This window comes from Aquila chrysaetos, chromosome Z (assembly GCF_900496995.4).
Source record: "Aquila chrysaetos chrysaetos chromosome Z, bAquChr1.4, whole genome shotgun sequence".
In the NCBI taxonomy this organism is placed as follows: domain Eukaryota; kingdom Metazoa; phylum Chordata; class Aves; order Accipitriformes; family Accipitridae; genus Aquila; species Aquila chrysaetos.
Window position 1 is genome coordinate 59,598,069 of NC_044030.1, and position 7,475 is coordinate 59,605,543.

Sequence of the window (7,475 nt, forward strand, 5' to 3'; positions counted from 1 at the left end):
GGCCCCCTCTGTCCCCATCAGCCGGGCACGGCGCACCGGCGAGGGTGGGGGGGGGGGTGGAGGCGACACCCTGTCAGTTCAAGCTATCAGAACCCTCTTTTTTTGCTTTAATGACCTACAGCCTATTTTCTTTCCCTGAAGGATCCAGTCAGAGCTATTCCATTTGAAGCACTGGCTGTACAGCCTGACGGCAGGCCAAGTGAGAGTCCAGCGAGAGGAAGTTTAACAATGAGTTTCGGGGAATTGTGTGTATCCTTTGCTTGAAATGTGCTCCTGGTCAGAAATCCGGGCATAGCCCACCTGGCAGCTCTGCTCCCCAGCATCTCTGCTTCTTTTGGAGCAAAGCACTATCACTTTCACTTCCGTCAGCAATGCCAAATCAGGAAAATGAGGTGGTGCCTCCACTGGCTCATGCGTAATCGCGATAGTTTAATGACGTCTGACTAGCAGACCCGTTATTTCCGACAGCGTGGTCTTTTCGGAGACCAGAAGCGTGGCAGGGTTGCGCGAAGATACCAGGCTGGCTTTCCAGCAATTAGGGAAGCTCAGCCGCCTTCACGCAGCCTGAGCCCCCACCTGCGCCGGCCCTGCCGCTGCGGCGGCTGGGGGGGGGGGGGGGGCTGGGCTGCGTGGACGGGGAAGGTCCCCGTCACGCCAACCCGCACGGAGGGGCAAACACCCGGCGACGAGGGCTTCTTCGTGCCGCTGCACAGCGGGTGCTGGGTCGGGGGGAGTCGCAGGGGAGACCAGCTCTCCCCTCACGCGAAGGGCGAGGGCGCCGTGGGCACCGCCGCCCACGCGGGAAAGGCGAGGGGAAAGGGGGGCGAAGCCGCTTAGCGTTTAGAACGATAATCCCGCGGAGGTATGGGGAGGCTCCCTGCAAAGTTCGCGGGGAGCACTGGTGTGTTTCAGAGGGGAGCTGGGGGGCCAGCGCTGGGCTGTCCCCCGCCGCCAGTGCAGAGGGGGGAGGAGGGGAGAGCGGCTCCGGCGGAGAGGCGGTGGCGGCGGGGATGCCCACACCCCTGGGCTTTCGGTGTAGCCCGGCAGTTCCGAAAATTCCAGTGGGAGCACCCGCGCGGTAACCGTCCCGCCGGGACGCCCCGCTTCCAGGCGAGCAAGGCTGTCTGGAAACCTGTGCGGAGGGAGAAGAAAAAAAAAAAAAAGACCAAAACCAAACCACACCACACCAAACCAAAACCCACCCGCAAGATCAGGACGCGAAATTAGGGTTTCGCAGGAGGCAGGGCGGGCGGGCATCACTGCCTGCCTGCCGCGCATACAGGCTCCGTCCGGGCGCTGCGGGCCGGTCCCACCGTCCTCGGCTTTGCCCGCCGCGGGCAGAGGGCTTCGGTGGCGGAGCGCCGCGGGGCCCCCTCCCTCGGCCGCCGTGCGGCACGCATGGACACGCGTGGGAGCGGGGGGGGGGGGGGCTCCCGCCGCGCTGCCAGCACCAGGCCCCGGAGCACTTGCTGCGGGTCCTGCGTGTCTCGTAGGGCAAGCGACATTAGGAAATAAAACACCCCGGGCCGATAAATTCCCCCAGCGCGACGCGGAGCAGGCTTCCCGCTTTAGACACTCTCCCAGTGTAAAGCGGTATTGGGGTTGTCTCCGAAATAATAAATCCCAACAGCAGACAATAAAATTTACTATCACAGGAGTAACAGAAGCCTAAAATATTCCGAACATGTTCCTTGAACAAATAACATAATCCCTGGCACACTGGAACACATGGTTTGCTTCAAACATGTTTCATTTTGTCATCGCATTGAGTGTACAGTATTTCTCTTTGGGTGCAAGAGTGATTGATATCTTTGGAAGAATTGTTTGCAAGAACATGAAAGTTGCCAAAGCAAACACGTTGGAGGGAAGTGTGCAGAAGGGGGAGCAGAAGTATTTGGAGTAGATCTGGGTTTGGGGAGTTCACACAGAGGTGAGACAGCTAGAAGTAGAACAAATAAAAACATTCTGCACACTTCATCTAAATAAATTATATACAAAATTTGCCCTTTTGTAGCCGGCAACAGTACAGTTACCACGCTTCCCTCATGCCCCTATAGAATGTGGGCTGGAAGCCAACTTTCTTCAGCTAATGATTTGTAACTTTTGCTCCACTTGAATGAATCTATTAATATTTAGATCTCTCCAATTCCGCTCCATACGAGCTGTCACCATTGTTAAACAAAATAATCTATTTACCTTCTGTTGTACGTGTCCAGCAGTGGCTTGCGTGGCTCGATGATGTACATTAATAGGTTTTTCTTACGCTCCACTGCACCGGCCAAAGGCAAAACTTCACATATTTTGATCTTTCTTTCAAAAAAAATAATGTTTGACAAAACTCATTAGATCGCGCAAACTTTGGGGTGTTAATTTAATAACTTCCATTCCTGAAGGACAAATATTTATTTTAATTCCCCTTTTATCTATTTCTGCCATCAACATCTGGGGAAAGCCGTTGCTCTGGCTGGTTGAGATGGCCAGATCAGAGGGGACTTTGGCGGGAGATGGCGAGGAGTCCGTGGTTTCAGACACGTATTTCCGAGGCAAAACCCCTCACTTGGGCAGATCTCCGTCCCTCCGAAAAAACTCCCCTTAGTAAAGCCCCTGACCCTCCGCTCCCCACTTTCATGGCGGCAGCGGCCCCCGGGGCTCTGGGAAGGCCCCTCTCCCAGTAGGGTGGAGGGTGGGGTGGGTGGGCCTCCTGCATCAACCCACTGACCAGCCAGTTTCTGGAAAGAAAAAAAAAGCCCACAGCTCCGTACATCCCCGAGAGTTCCCTCTTCCCCGGGGATGAAATTCCACGGCCGGGGCAGGGGTCGGCTCTGACCCTGCGTTCTCCCTGCCCGGGATTTTCGCCGAGGACTGGATTTCAGAGAGTCTTAACCCATCTTCTCTTCCTGCCCTCACTCTCCCCCGCCCCCAAAATATACAATACCCCGTCTCTTGCCTTACTTCCAAGCCCGGGGTGATGGGCACAACTGCACAAAGGGACCCCCTGGGCAAGGGTACGGCCAGGACTCGCAGGAGTAGAGGAGCGGATGGGTGCCGGGGCACAGGTTTCAGCTAAACCTCTCAACCCGGAGCTCTGACCCTATGTTCATTCATGCTACTTGCAGAAATTCCCTATTTGGATTTAAAAAAAAAAAACAAAACTCCCAGTGCTAACAAGGGAACTTGCAGTATAACTTCTACCAGGAAAACAATGTGAAACATGTAAAATGTAGACAAACAGCTCAGCAACCTGCTGATTGCAACAGACTACCAGGCACACAGCTGCAGCTGCCCCTGTGTCTTCACAAGGAGCATCCTCAGCCCTCGTCTGCTTGTTTTCCAAAAGAGAGAGGTCACCAGCATCAGGGCTTCCCCTGGGGCTCCAGAAGTGCAGATACTGGCCCTGGGAAGATCCTGCACTCTCTAAAATTAAGAAAACTAAAAATGAGTACAACTCAGCAAACTCTCAGCTACCCCTCACGCTGTCCTTTGATCCTTGCAGGCCGGGCACCCTCTCCTGACTGTCTCTTGGGCACCTCCGGAGCTGCGTTTCGTGGTGAAGGGCCCCAGAAGCTGTCCGTGGTGGAGGGGAGCAGGCAGGGGCACAGCCCATGAGCAGGGACAAGGGACAAGCCCGCCTTTTGGGAGGGGGTGGCGTCCCTCCTGACATCCTCAGCGGCCCGGCCGGCAGCTCCTGCTCGTCCCCCGGGGCCAAACCCCCTCCCTGGCAATGGGGGCTCCCCTGTTCGCTCCCCGAGGTGGGGCCTGAGGGTGCCCTTCGACCCAATGGACCCCGGCGGAGCAGGGGTGAGATCCTCCGAGAGCATTTAACAGAGAGATGCTCTCTCTGGCAGCCGAGCAGATCTATCCTCTGAGCTGGGCTCGCTTTTGAAGAGGGAAAGGAAAAAAAAGAAAAAAAAAAGGGAAAAAAAAAAGAAAGAAAGTGGATTCTATGACCCTAAGGGAAATATTTGATCGGTTTTGTCCTTCGGATTCGTTCTGTTGAGTTCACTGGGATTAGACGAGATACAGCGTGAGCAGCTCCCCGCCTGGCCGAGGGCAGAGGACAGCGCGCCTGGAAGAGCGCGGCAGACCTGGGGCACGGCGGGGGCCGCCCCCCTTCCCACCTGCCTGCTCGCCCGGGGCTCAGAGCCAGTTCTTCCCCCGCCGGCAACGCCGCCTGATTGCTGGGGCCAAGAGGAGCACGCTGAGCAGGCCCTCCCAACTCTCTCCCGTTCCCCTCCCCAGCAGAGAGAGAGTCTCTGGAGAAAGTGACTCTGGAGGCTTGGAAGAAAAGGGAAGATGCCACTTGGTTGACCGTGCTTGCCGCTCCCGTAGGTCTTTCTCCCAAGAGATCCCACCCGCCAGGGGCTCAAAGGGGCTTCTCCTGGGGAAAGGCGGGGAGAACGGGACGCAAATACTTTCCCCTGTCAGGTACGACTGTTTCTCCAGAAGGGCCCATGGAATCGTTCTAAAAAAAAAAAAGAATTTAAAAAAAATCCTATCCCAGCTTTACCCCACTCTGTTGGCACGTGGTGCGCTGCAGTCACCAAAGACTCCGGGGTGAAATCCGCACCGCCAGTCCCCCGACCCGCCCCCCCCGATGGCACCGACGGGGCCGCAGGGCGCCCCTCCCTTCTTTGCCGGCACAAGGGGGGTGCGACCCCCCGGGTGAGCGCCGTCTTCGGCACCGGCTTTCGGGAGCTCGTCGCCTGCCAAGTCTTGAGTGCGAGATCTTTTCAGTCACTTCTGGTCATATCTAGCCCGTAAATTAAAGCATCTGGGTATAGCAGGCTGGTGTTAATGAAGAGAACATTTTCCTCCTCCCTTCCCCCGTCAGCACCAATCTTTTATTCGCGTTTATGAGGACGAAAACCCCTCTATCGTACGGGGAAGAAGCCACGCCGCAGATTCGGGAGGTGCTCAGACACCGCAGTGCTCCGCCGGGGCTGGCCCCCCCGGGGAGCGGGGCACCCCGAGGGCCCCCCGCGACCCCGCCCGCGGCCCGGGGGCCGTGCGGCAGGAAACCCGGGTCCGAGCTGCTCCGGGGGCTGCAAACGCGTGCGTGCGTGTTTGGGTGCTCAGGGGTGTTCCCAGCTCCGAGCTGGAGGCACAGGGCACCCCGGGGGGAGATTTCCCGGCCGCTTTTCCCTCACCCCGCCCGCCGGCCCGTTGGAAATTGCCGCTCCCCCTGGGCTTCCCGCAGGCAGCGTTTTGGGGGGCAGGAGCAGGACCCCCCCCCGGGGTGACCTTTCCCCACCCACCCTCGGCCCCTTTTGTACCCCGCTGGTGCTTTCCGACGCAGGCCGGCGCGGCACAGCGGGGACGACAGCGAGGCAAGGCGGCGAGCAGGGCTCCGCACCTGCGCACCCACCGCGGCCGCGGGGCCGCTGGGCGAGGGGAGGAGGGCGACGGCCTTTTGTCCTTCCCCGATCTCCCTCCTCGCTGGCAGCAGGCAGAGGAGCAGGAGCTGGGGAGCCCAATCCAGACCCCCTCCCCTATCGCTCCGCCGGGGTCGCGAGCATCCCGGCCGCTGAGAGACCTCGAGGGTGGAGAGCCTGGGCCTGCGAGCAGGAAAGCCAGGGACGAACAAAACTTAACGCCTGGGGAGAAAGACTTGGGCCTAGGGCCATTTTTCTGCCCTCCGTTTTTATAGCTGCATTATCTCTTTCTCTCCCCCCCCCCCTTTTTTTTTTTCTCCGCTCTTTCTCTTTTCGAGGTGGGGGCGGGGTGGTGGTGGAGGGAAGTAATTCTGCTGAACAGAAAAGCCGGGCCCGGGAAGGAGTTTCTTTTGACTGCTCAGGGTGATCTATCTAGGCCCTCTAATTAGAGAGGGATCCAGGGTGGCATTAGTTTCCAAACATTTTAATCGAGCTTTAAGCAGAGCTCTTTTCAATGGCAGGAGATAAATGTAGCAACTGTTACCGTCCCCCTGAATGGCCACCTCCCATGGCGGGCATTCAGCCTTCCTTTCACAAGCCCTAAGCAGTTTAGTCTATGGACCCGGCAACACTCCACATATCTTCTAATTAGTCTAATTAGAAAGGTGGATTGATAGATGCAAGGAAGACAGAGTTAAGTTAGGAAGATGCTCAATGCTGCCAATCTGCGCCGGGGAGCGGCTTATTCTCTGTGGGAGGAAAAAGAAATAAGGGAAAATAAAAAAAAGAAAAAGGAGGAAAGAAGAAAGAGAGAAAGAAGGAGAATCCCAGAGCCCAACACGAAGGACAAGCCCGAGGAATCCGAGGGCCGGGAGCTGCTGCCTCTTAATGGAGGGGGACACAAAACTGAGGTGCCTTTCCTGGCCGGGTTTTCCCCCAGTGGGTTTGGCTGTTTGCCGTCCCGGGCTGGAAGCGCTCCCCGCGGCGCGGCACAGCCCCGCGCCGGGCCGCGCCGTCGGGGCACCGCTCCGGCCCCCGCCGGCTAGCCGCTGGGACGGGGGGCCCCGCGGTCACACACGCGTGGAGGGGAAGGAAGAGAAAGGGGAGGGCGCCGAGAAGCGGCTTGCTTCCCGGGTCCCCACCTCGGCCCGGCGAGCCGGCACCCGCGGAGAACCCGTCGAGGCTGCGTTTGTGCAGGGGTACGCGATGGGAGTCTGGTCGGGGTGCAGGGGCAGGCGGGGTGCTGAGGAGGCTCTCCGCCCCACATTCCAGCCTACTACCGCCTCCTCGCAGGGAGGAAGGTGTGGAGGGAAACAGCGCGGGTGGCTGGAGGAAGGCTGAACCTTTAATTGGGCGATAAATCAGGGAGGGGAGCATGGGGCAGTGAGCGCAGGTGTCAAAACAGAGGAAAAGTCGGTCGGTCAGCACGGCAGGGCAGGGCAGGGCCTCCTCGCCCCCTCCCCCCCGCTAATGTCACCCTGGTAAGTCTCCCGCCCGCAGACGGGACGGGCAGGGGGGGAGGTGACAAGGCAGGGCCAGCGGATCGCGAGTCCCTCCGGGCCACGGTGGGGAACCGGGCCGCGCGTGGGCTCCTTCTCCTCGCCACGTCCCGGGCGAGCGTGTCCACCGGTGGGCTTCCCCCATCTCTTTCTTCCGCCAGGCCGGCACGAAAGCCTGCGGGAGAAGTATGGCGGAGGGAAAGGTCCTCACGTCTCATATGGGCACCCTGCGGCAACTGAGCCCCAGCTCCTCTTCCCGCCCGCTCTCCTTGCTCCTTCCCCCCCGCCCACCCCCACCTGCCTGCAAGTGCGGGGGCACTTGCTCGCTCTCTGACAGATTGGGATTACGGACCAAATTGTGAGCGATTTCAAATTCAATACTTCGCTTGGGAAAAAGCGGGGGGAGTGGTGGTGGAATTAAGACCCAGCCTGACAAAGTCCGTGATCAAACTGCTGGCGAAAGGGGATTCGTAGACAAAAGGAAACAACGGAAGTCTCGTTAGATCATTTTTCTGGACATTGTTTATGGTCTGAAGGGATCAATCGTTTCAAAATGTTACCAGTAAAAATGATCCTGTGTGGAATGCAGCTAATCCTTTTAGGT